Source organism: Berghia stephanieae, chromosome 7 (genome assembly GCF_034508935.2).
Source record: "Berghia stephanieae isolate SIO BIC M18660-M18661 chromosome 7, UCSD_Bste_1.3, whole genome shotgun sequence".
Classification (NCBI taxonomy): Eukaryota; Metazoa; Mollusca; class Gastropoda; order Nudibranchia; family Aeolidiidae; genus Berghia; species Berghia stephanieae.
In genome coordinates, this window is record NC_088366.1 from 45,301,006 (window position 1) to 45,309,540 (window position 8,535).

At 39.6% G+C, this 8,535-nt stretch overlaps 1 protein-coding gene across 1 annotated transcript in view; it reads right to left on the reverse strand.

Moving 5' to 3' along the window:
• LOC144977340 (uncharacterized) overlaps window positions 1–1,023 on the reverse strand; it is a 41,522-nt gene extending 40,499 nt beyond the window's left edge. Inside the window, exon 1 of the mRNA XM_078922432.1 lies at window positions 33–1,023. The gene's annotated coding sequence lies outside the window, so the exon portion shown is untranslated. The remainder of the gene's footprint in view (window positions 1–32) is intronic.
• Between the last annotated feature and the right edge of the window lie 7,512 nt (window positions 1,024–8,535).

The following is an 8,535-nucleotide window of genomic DNA, read 5'->3' on the forward strand; positions in this document are numbered from 1 at the left end:
CAATTCATCAAAATATATTATCATATACTCACCACGAAAATTGAGTGTGATCTCCTGGTGTCCTGAAACTCAACTGGTCATACATTATTCGTTATACGTAAGACGTCATTCGTCCGATGTTTATTGGAATTATCGAAGTCCTCTTGTCAAACAGAGATCTATTTATTAATGATCGCACTACATTGGAAATTAAAGGAACTAATTATCCTCCTGGCTATATCCGATGCTCACTCGGACGTAAGACACAAATCAATAATAAAAATTTCTACTGCGATAAAAGTTTTGTTTAAAAATCAAATTCAATCAATTCTTGATTGCATGACGTGGAACAGACATCACACGGTGACAGACTTGTCCAAGATATCCGTTGTTATATTCCCGTAGAGATGATGACGAGACCACCGTGAAAGGAACAAATGGCAAAACAGCTATCAACGCTGTTTAAAAACTTCCGAAGTGAATTTTCTCTAAAGTTCTTAGACGTAGGTAAAAGTGGATGGAATGTGAGAAACCAGGGAAATAAATATCAAACAATTTCCGCCAATTTCATACACAGGAAAAAATAGTGTTTTATCTTCTTTTATGTGAATAATATCTAAAGCGATGATTACATGAGTAAAATGTCACGTTTGCTTTGATGCCGTTAGGAATCCAACACTGGAAGTGGAACTCTATGTAAACTGGTGATGGTAAGAATTAGAATAGAATAGGTTGGCTGGTGCCGAACTCAAGGCGACAGTCGGACACAATTCCCTCTAACACTTCACACGTTCGATGTTTTCAAGGTGCCAAAACACAAACACGGCCACACGAGTAATATCACCACGCCACGCCACTGCATCGGATATTTTCATCTTCTTTACGCCAATCGAGAGTCATTAATACCGGGTTAGATTTGACAGACTGACAGACAGACCGACAGACTGACAGTTCGTTCTTCTGATAGTTTACTACAAGTACACTACTGTCACACTAGTACTACGGTTAGTTCTGCGAAAAGGCAAAAGCGCGTGTGTGTCGATCATTTGGGGAAAGGAGGTGGGGCGAAATATTATTATTATTATTTCAACTCGGGACAGCCGGCTGCAATATTATTGCTGGTTTGGACTCCACAAACAAGATAAGGTTTGAGTTGGGTATTTGACGAGAGGAGAAGGAAGAGCGGGGGTGAGAGGGGTTATGAGAAGGTTGGCGTTGTGGGGGGAGAGAGGGGGGGGGGGGTGAGAGAAGAAACATCGATGAATGCATAAACACGCCCTGTATGGAACAGCATGGAACAACGGTTCTTTTCTCGCAAGGCGATGTATTAGTTTTTCTCGCTGTCACACAAGACGAGAAGCGTTGTTTTACAACGAGGCGGGGTCGAGTGTGTGAATGTGTCAGGGGGAAGTGTGTGAATGTTGGTGTGTTGCGAGTTTATCGATCGGAATCTCGCAGTGGGTCCTGACATAGGCCACGCCTACTTCCTCGTGATTGGCAGTTGTAGAGCGGAAGAAACGAATGAAAGGACGGTATAAAACCGTTATGTGTAGCCAGCCGGTCGGTGAGCAGGAGTTGTAACGAAAGACAGACGGGATTGAGTGATCGCATCTTTATCATTATCATTATCATCAACAGAGTTCGTTTTTGGTTGCAAGTGGGGTGGTGGTGATGGTGGCGGACGCTCTGAGCTAGAATGGTTAGTTGTTAACAGAAGTGAGAATGAAGTGGTTGAATAAATATGCGCTGAAACTCTTGACATGACCATCGTGTAAAATTAGATAAGAGTCTAAGGCGAGTAGTAGTCTGACATAGTGTAGGGGTGTGAGGGATGTACGTACACTGAAAACGTGTGTTCTATGGGAAATAAAAATATACAGTTTGGATCAGAGGATATTTGAAGAGAGAGAGAGAGAGAGAGAGAGAGAAAGAGAGAGAGAGGGATGAGAGAGAGAGAGAAAGAGAGAGAGAGAGGGATGAGAGAGAGAGAGACTTAGAGGTGAGAGAAAGGGAGAGAGAGGAATATTGTTTGACTGCTTGCCTGAATTTCTCTTACCCTCTTCTCTCTATCTCTCTACTTCTCTCACTCTCTCTCTCTCTCTCTCTCTCTCTCTCTCTCTCTCTCTCTCTCTCTTTCTCTCTCTCTCTTCCTTTTTTCTCTCTCATAACTCAATAAGAACTCTCGACATGCGTGCAAAGGGATATGTTATGAATCCTGGTCAGTAACTTCTATAGAAAAGGACTTCTCAGCATCGAAACTTCTTGCAATCCTGGGGGCCTAACGTTTTTTTTAAACTTTTATAATATAATATTATGATAACCATACTCTCAATTGTTAATGTCTCCGATAGCCTTTGATCCTGGTACCAATCTTTTCACTAAGATAATGATCTGAACAAGTGTGTATGAAAGGTGCCAGACAAAGCAAAAATAGAAAAATAGAATAACAAAAAACATCCCAAAAAAATCAGTCGAGCTCGACTGGGGATTGAACCTCAGACCTTCTGATTACCGGTCAGACGTGCTACCATTGAGATCTAGCGGAAAGTTGTTTTTTTTCAGTGAGCTTATATATAGCGCAATATCCACTAAACGTGCTCAAAGCGATTTAAACGGGGTCCCTGGCCAACAGAAACACTTAACATGTAGGACGTGACATGACGCCTATTAGACGAGTTTACAATTTTTTCGGACAGAGACAACGCTGTTAACGGTCAGGTACTCGTTTTACACCTGAGTGCGGTGAGAAAATATGAGTAAAGAGCCTTTTTCCAATTTCTCAATTATGCACCGCTAAGAAGAGGAGTTGATCCCTGGACCACCCGATCCGAAGTGTCATACCACGGATAGACCACGCCACACACGGACATAATAATATACACTCACAAACCAAAAAATGGGCAATTGTAATTTTTATTTCCAGTTCACTTTGGTCTTAATTAAAGGACCTCTCGGCCTTAGCCTGATTATTCATTTCTTAAAATCCCACATTGTGAAGTACGGAAACCGGACATCAAAGAAGCTGATGGACACTCAAAGGGCGTGCATTCAACAACAACAATAACAACAACGACATAACGGTGACCAGTTATATTATATCGTCTAAAAGTAGTCTCGAACTGGAAGGAACTCCTCTTAGATATTGAACGATGTGCTACATACTACAATTGTTTAATTTTGTTTTTGTTTTTTTGTTTTGTTTTTGTTTTGTTTGTTTGTTTTTTTTTTGTTTTGTTCTTTTTTTTTTTTTTTTTTTTTTTGGGGGGGGGGGGGGGGGGGGGGGGTTGTGTTTTCGTTTTGTTTTTTGTTTTTGTTTTATTTTTTTTAGGGGAGTTGTTTTTTTTGTTGTTTTTTTGTTTGTTGTTGTTTTGGTTTGTTTTGTTTTGGTTTTATTTTTGTTGTTTTGTTGGGGTTTTTTTTTTTTTGTTTTTTTTTTGTTTATTTTGTTTTTGTTTTTTTTGTTGATTTTCGATTCCCGAAATAGTCAATGCTATCACCGGCCAACTACTCATTATACTACAACTTAGTACAGTTAGAGAATGTAAGGTGAGTAAAGAATCTTCTCCAAAATCTCAACTTTGTGCCGCCTCACATTAGAGATTAACATGTCATATTCCAAGAATCACATTATTATAACTAGATCATAAAAGCCGGACAAGATCAGCGATGTTAAGGTGATGCTACACTAAAAAATCACTACTGACTTTTATTGGCTGAAGAGACTTTATACGTGAGTACCATAATAACGTGTCCGTTTATCTGTTGGAGTTTTGTTGAGAGGTTGGGTGTAGTTCTGGGGGATCGTCATACAAAGGTTTTTACGAACATAGCTATCCCTTTGAGGTTGCCAGAAGCTTAATAGGGCACGTCTGAAAAGTGAGTGGAGCAGGCACTTATTGTGTTGATAATAACAAACAATAAATGAAGGGAGTAGAAAAGTGCCAGAAGACAACAGAGAATAAAAACTTCGCGGCGGCGATGGGGGCTCGAACCCGCAACCTTGCTGGTACGACAACTTCGCCTGGATAGCTCATACGGTAGAGTCACGATCTCCCCGTGCCAGGCGGAGTTTTCGTACCAGTAAGGTCGCGGGTTCGAGCCCCCATCTCCGCCGCGTGGTTTTTATTTTCTGTTGTCTTCTGGCACCTTCCTACTCACTTCATTTCTTGTTATAGGTTACATAATCTGTACTGTATCTTTTAAGAGCCCAATAAAGTTTTAACAAGACACAAATTCTGCCTTCGCGGCATAATGATAACACCGCAGTTTTATCCAAAAGGTAGCATGCAATTATATATGTCTGTGTGTCTTTCACGTTAGTGTTAGAGAAACTGAGATAAACTCTGGCTGCCTAAGACACTGTTGATGTTACCATGGATTCAACGTGTGTGGGTCTGTCGTAATTCTAATTAATGTGTGTCTATTTTGCTATTCATGGTAGTTTAGGTATTTACAGAAAGGGAGAGAGGAGGAGGAGGAGGAGGAAGAGGAGGAGGAAGAGGAGGAGGAGGAGGAGGAGAATGAAAAGAAGAAGAAGAAGAAGAAGAAAAAGAAGAAGAAGAAGAAGAAGAAGAAGAAGAAGAAGAAGAAGAAGAAGAAGAAGAAGAAGAAGAAGAAGAAGAAGAAGAAGAAGAAGAAGAAGAAGAAGAGGAAGCTGATGAAAAAAAAAGAAGAAAGAAGAAGAGGAGGAGTAGATGAAGAAGAAGAAGAAGAAGAAGAAGAAGGAGAAGAAGAAGAAGAAGAAGAAGAAGAAGAAGAAGAAGAAGGAGGAGGAGGAGGAGGAGGAGGAGGAGGAGGAGGGGGAGGAGGAGGAAGGAAGGAACTTGTTTGAATTTCCAGAGGAAGGAGTTCGACAATAGTATTTATTTGATGTCTGCTCCGATAGAGGGGGGAGAAATAAGATTTGTTATGGAATGGCCGTCTTGTTATTCAACATTATTTCCATCCTTCTCCCTAACACTAATAACGCGTAATGATATCAAGTTTACAATAATAATTTGTGAAGTCAGATTATCAAACGTTAAATATATATAAAATTAGACCTTTGAAAAAAGAGGTATCATTTAAATATTTTTGAAAATATATTTTCCTCAGAGAAAACGAAATCGGAATCGATTTAAGGGGTAGAATAAAAGATTCCTTACACTATTGCGTTTTGGAATTCGAACTTTGTTCCTAACGCGCACTCGGAAGCTCGTGCAGAAAAAAGCAAGAGTGAAAGAATCGTATATTGTTATTCCTCTTCATTGTTGTCATTCTTGTTTGTTTGTTTTTATATTTATCTTGTTTTGTTTGTCTTTTTTTAATGTTTAGTTTTGTTCTATTTTGTTGTTTTGATTGTTTTTGTTGTATTTGCTTTTTAAAATTAATTTTTTATCAACACCTTTGTTCCCCTCTTAAATCTTTGTTGTTTTCTTTTCTTTACATTAATCTATCTCTCTCTCTCTCTCTCTCTCTCTCTCTCTCTCTCTCTCTCTCTCTCTCTCTCTCTCTCTCTCCTGTCTACATACCTCCACCACCAAAAGATTTACAAAGGGTGGCACGTGACAACGGTCACGTGAGATTACCATCGTTAATTGGCCAATCAGGGACCTTTTCTGCACGCATGATTGCAGACTACTTCCGGGCTACCCGTTCTCCGTTTCAGACCGATCTAGAATAGAATGCAAGGTTGGGTAACTTTAGCTGAGACTCGGTGCTATTAGTGGAGACAGTTGCTCGCTTTCCGTCAACTTTAAAAACGTTTAGATTTTACCCTTCATCTAGCAGTAGCAACATGGGGCCTTGCGTTTTGTTTATTTTAGTGTCTTATGACGTTTGATGAAAACCAAAATGGAATGTTGATAGGTCTAAAGGAAAATGAATTCGTGACTTTGAAACCATTCTTTCATAGTTATGGAAAGGCGAGATCACAGAATGGATAGCGGGTAGATCTTTGTGGGGAAACTCCGATGGCACGGGTTCGAGCCTCGTTGTTGTCATCTAAACTCATTTTTACCTTGAGAAAGAAACTTGAATAATTATAAATAGACAATAGATAAATAAATAAATAAAAACATCCATTAACAAGGAAATTGGTTTTACAAACATTAATTACACGAATGAATAGACAGACGTTATAAAATGTTACTCAACCCCTACAATCGCTCATTATTTTTGCGACGGTGCATTGTGGGAAACGTCTAAGTTAATGCAAAAATAAAGAGATTTTATTTCTATTTCTGCGGCTGTGTGGTCTAGTATTATGACTCGCTTTCGGATCGGAAGGTCCTGGGCTCGAGCCTCGTCGGCGCATAATTGAGTCCTTGGAAAAGGCTCTTTACTCACATTCTCTCACTGTACTCAGGTGTAAAAATGAGTACCTGGCCGTCTCTGTTCGAAAAATATTGTAGAATCGCCTAACAGGCGTCATGTCCCGTCCTAAATGAAAAGTGCTTTGAGCATTTTTAATAGATATTGCGCTATTAAAAAAGCTCAATAAAAATTTTCAAAAAATTAAACAAATGAGCTTGATCAAGTCTTGTAATTGTCATTATAAATTCAAATAATGAAATTCAAGACTCCAGCATAAAACCGCTTAGTGGCGTTGGGACATTTCTAGTTTTATTTTCCGTTTTGTTTTTCTTTCTTTTTCTTTTCTTTTTTTCCTTCTTCTTCTTACAGCAAATGAAGAGAAAGTAAGTCATCGAAGGGTCTAACTAAAACAGCGTAGCGAACAGACCTGCGATGCTTGTTTCACATAAATCTACTAGTGAAAAACATTCGTTTTTACTTATTTGACAACGTTGTTAGATGCCGACATTTGTTGTGTTCAAACGCCAGTTTGTTTGGGAGTCAGGTAGACCCTAGATAGAAACTGAGGAACGGGGAACATGAAGGAAATTCATCTCCTTGTAATCATCCACCCTTCATTCTCTTAATACCCTCCTCCTCTTCTTACCCCTCCTCCTCCTCCTCCTCTCCTCCTCTTCTTCTTCTTCTTCTTCTTCTTCTTCTTCTTCTTCTTCTTCTTCTTCTTCTTCTTCTTCTTCGTCTTCTTCTTCTTACCTCTCCTCCTCCTCCTCCTCCTCTCTCCTCCTCCTCCTCCTCTCCTCCTCCTCCTCTCTCTCACTCCTCCTCCTCCTCATTCACTCATCCTTCTTTTCTCTCCTCTTCCTACTCATCCTTACCTTTTTCTTATCCTTTCACCTTATCTTACCCTTTATCTCCTCTAACCCTTCCTTTCTCTCCTCCTCCTCCTCCTCCTCCTCCTCCTCCTCCTCCTCTACTCCTCTCTTTCTTCCTCCCTTTCCTACTCCTCCTCCTCCTCCTCTTCTTTTTTATTTTTCTTCTTACTCCTTCTTCCTCTTCTTTTCTTCTTCCTCTTTTTACCCTTTAATTTCCTCTTACCCCACCTCCTCCTCTTACCACCTCCTCTCTTACCTTCTCTCCGTTACCCTTCCTCCTCTAACCTTCTACTTCTTACACTCCTTTCCATTCTCTTCTCTTTTCGTCCCCTCCTCTCCTTCAACACTAACAAAATCATCATCATCATCATCATCATCATCATCATCATCATCATCATCATCATCATCACCATCATCAAAGACAACATCAACGACAACTATTTCGAAGACAACTAAAAACAATTACATGAAACAGAAAAATAAGTAAATAAATAAATATAACAGCACATATACCGTAACCATGACCTTTAATACCATTTTTGCTACAACCATAAACAAAAATAAACCAGAAAAAAAAGCAAAAAAACTACCATCACACAGCATCAACACAACTCAAACCCTGACACCATCTTCAACGAATTCGACTGCCTTTGCCACTGCGGCAGATCCTGATGCCGTTGCTAATGATGCAGTTGTGGCCGTATCTAATGCTATATTGCTGTTGCTGTTACTGAATCCATTGTACACGTTGACAAACGGCAGCTGTTGAATCCTGTGTAGATCATTCATTCAAGACTCAAAAGAACGGGTTGTGTCAATGGCCCGGAACCCAGAAACACTCGTTGTTGACGCTAGTGCTAATGATGTGATTTAAAAACTAATCATAATAATATAGCCGAGGAACCCCGGAAAGAAAAAAAAAAGAAAAAATTTAAAAAAAAAGGGGGGGGGGTGTGAAAAAAGTAGATAGTAGTCCTTTAGTACAGTTCATTAGGCTGGTGGCCGGAGCTGAAGTTCAGCTAAGATTCTGTAACGTTAACAACATAGCAACAGTTGCTGGCAATCCTATTGATAGGACGCTGATTCATCACAAAATACTCTCTTTCTCGCATAAGAGATGCAGTTGCCCATTTAATTTAACACCAAGAACAAAAATACAGGAACAAGAAATGAACATCACTGACGCTGTTGGGTGTCAATTACTAATGTCGTTGGGAAGAACACCAGGAAACCTTAAAGACTGAAGAAGGAGAAAATAATTATAGCAAGAGAAAGTCTCTATTCGTCAACAGATACAAATTCCCATAGATACGAGTATTTTGCTTTGATTCGTAAAGAATATTGATATAGACGTCTACATACCAAATCGTCACGACTTCTCCTGGCTCAA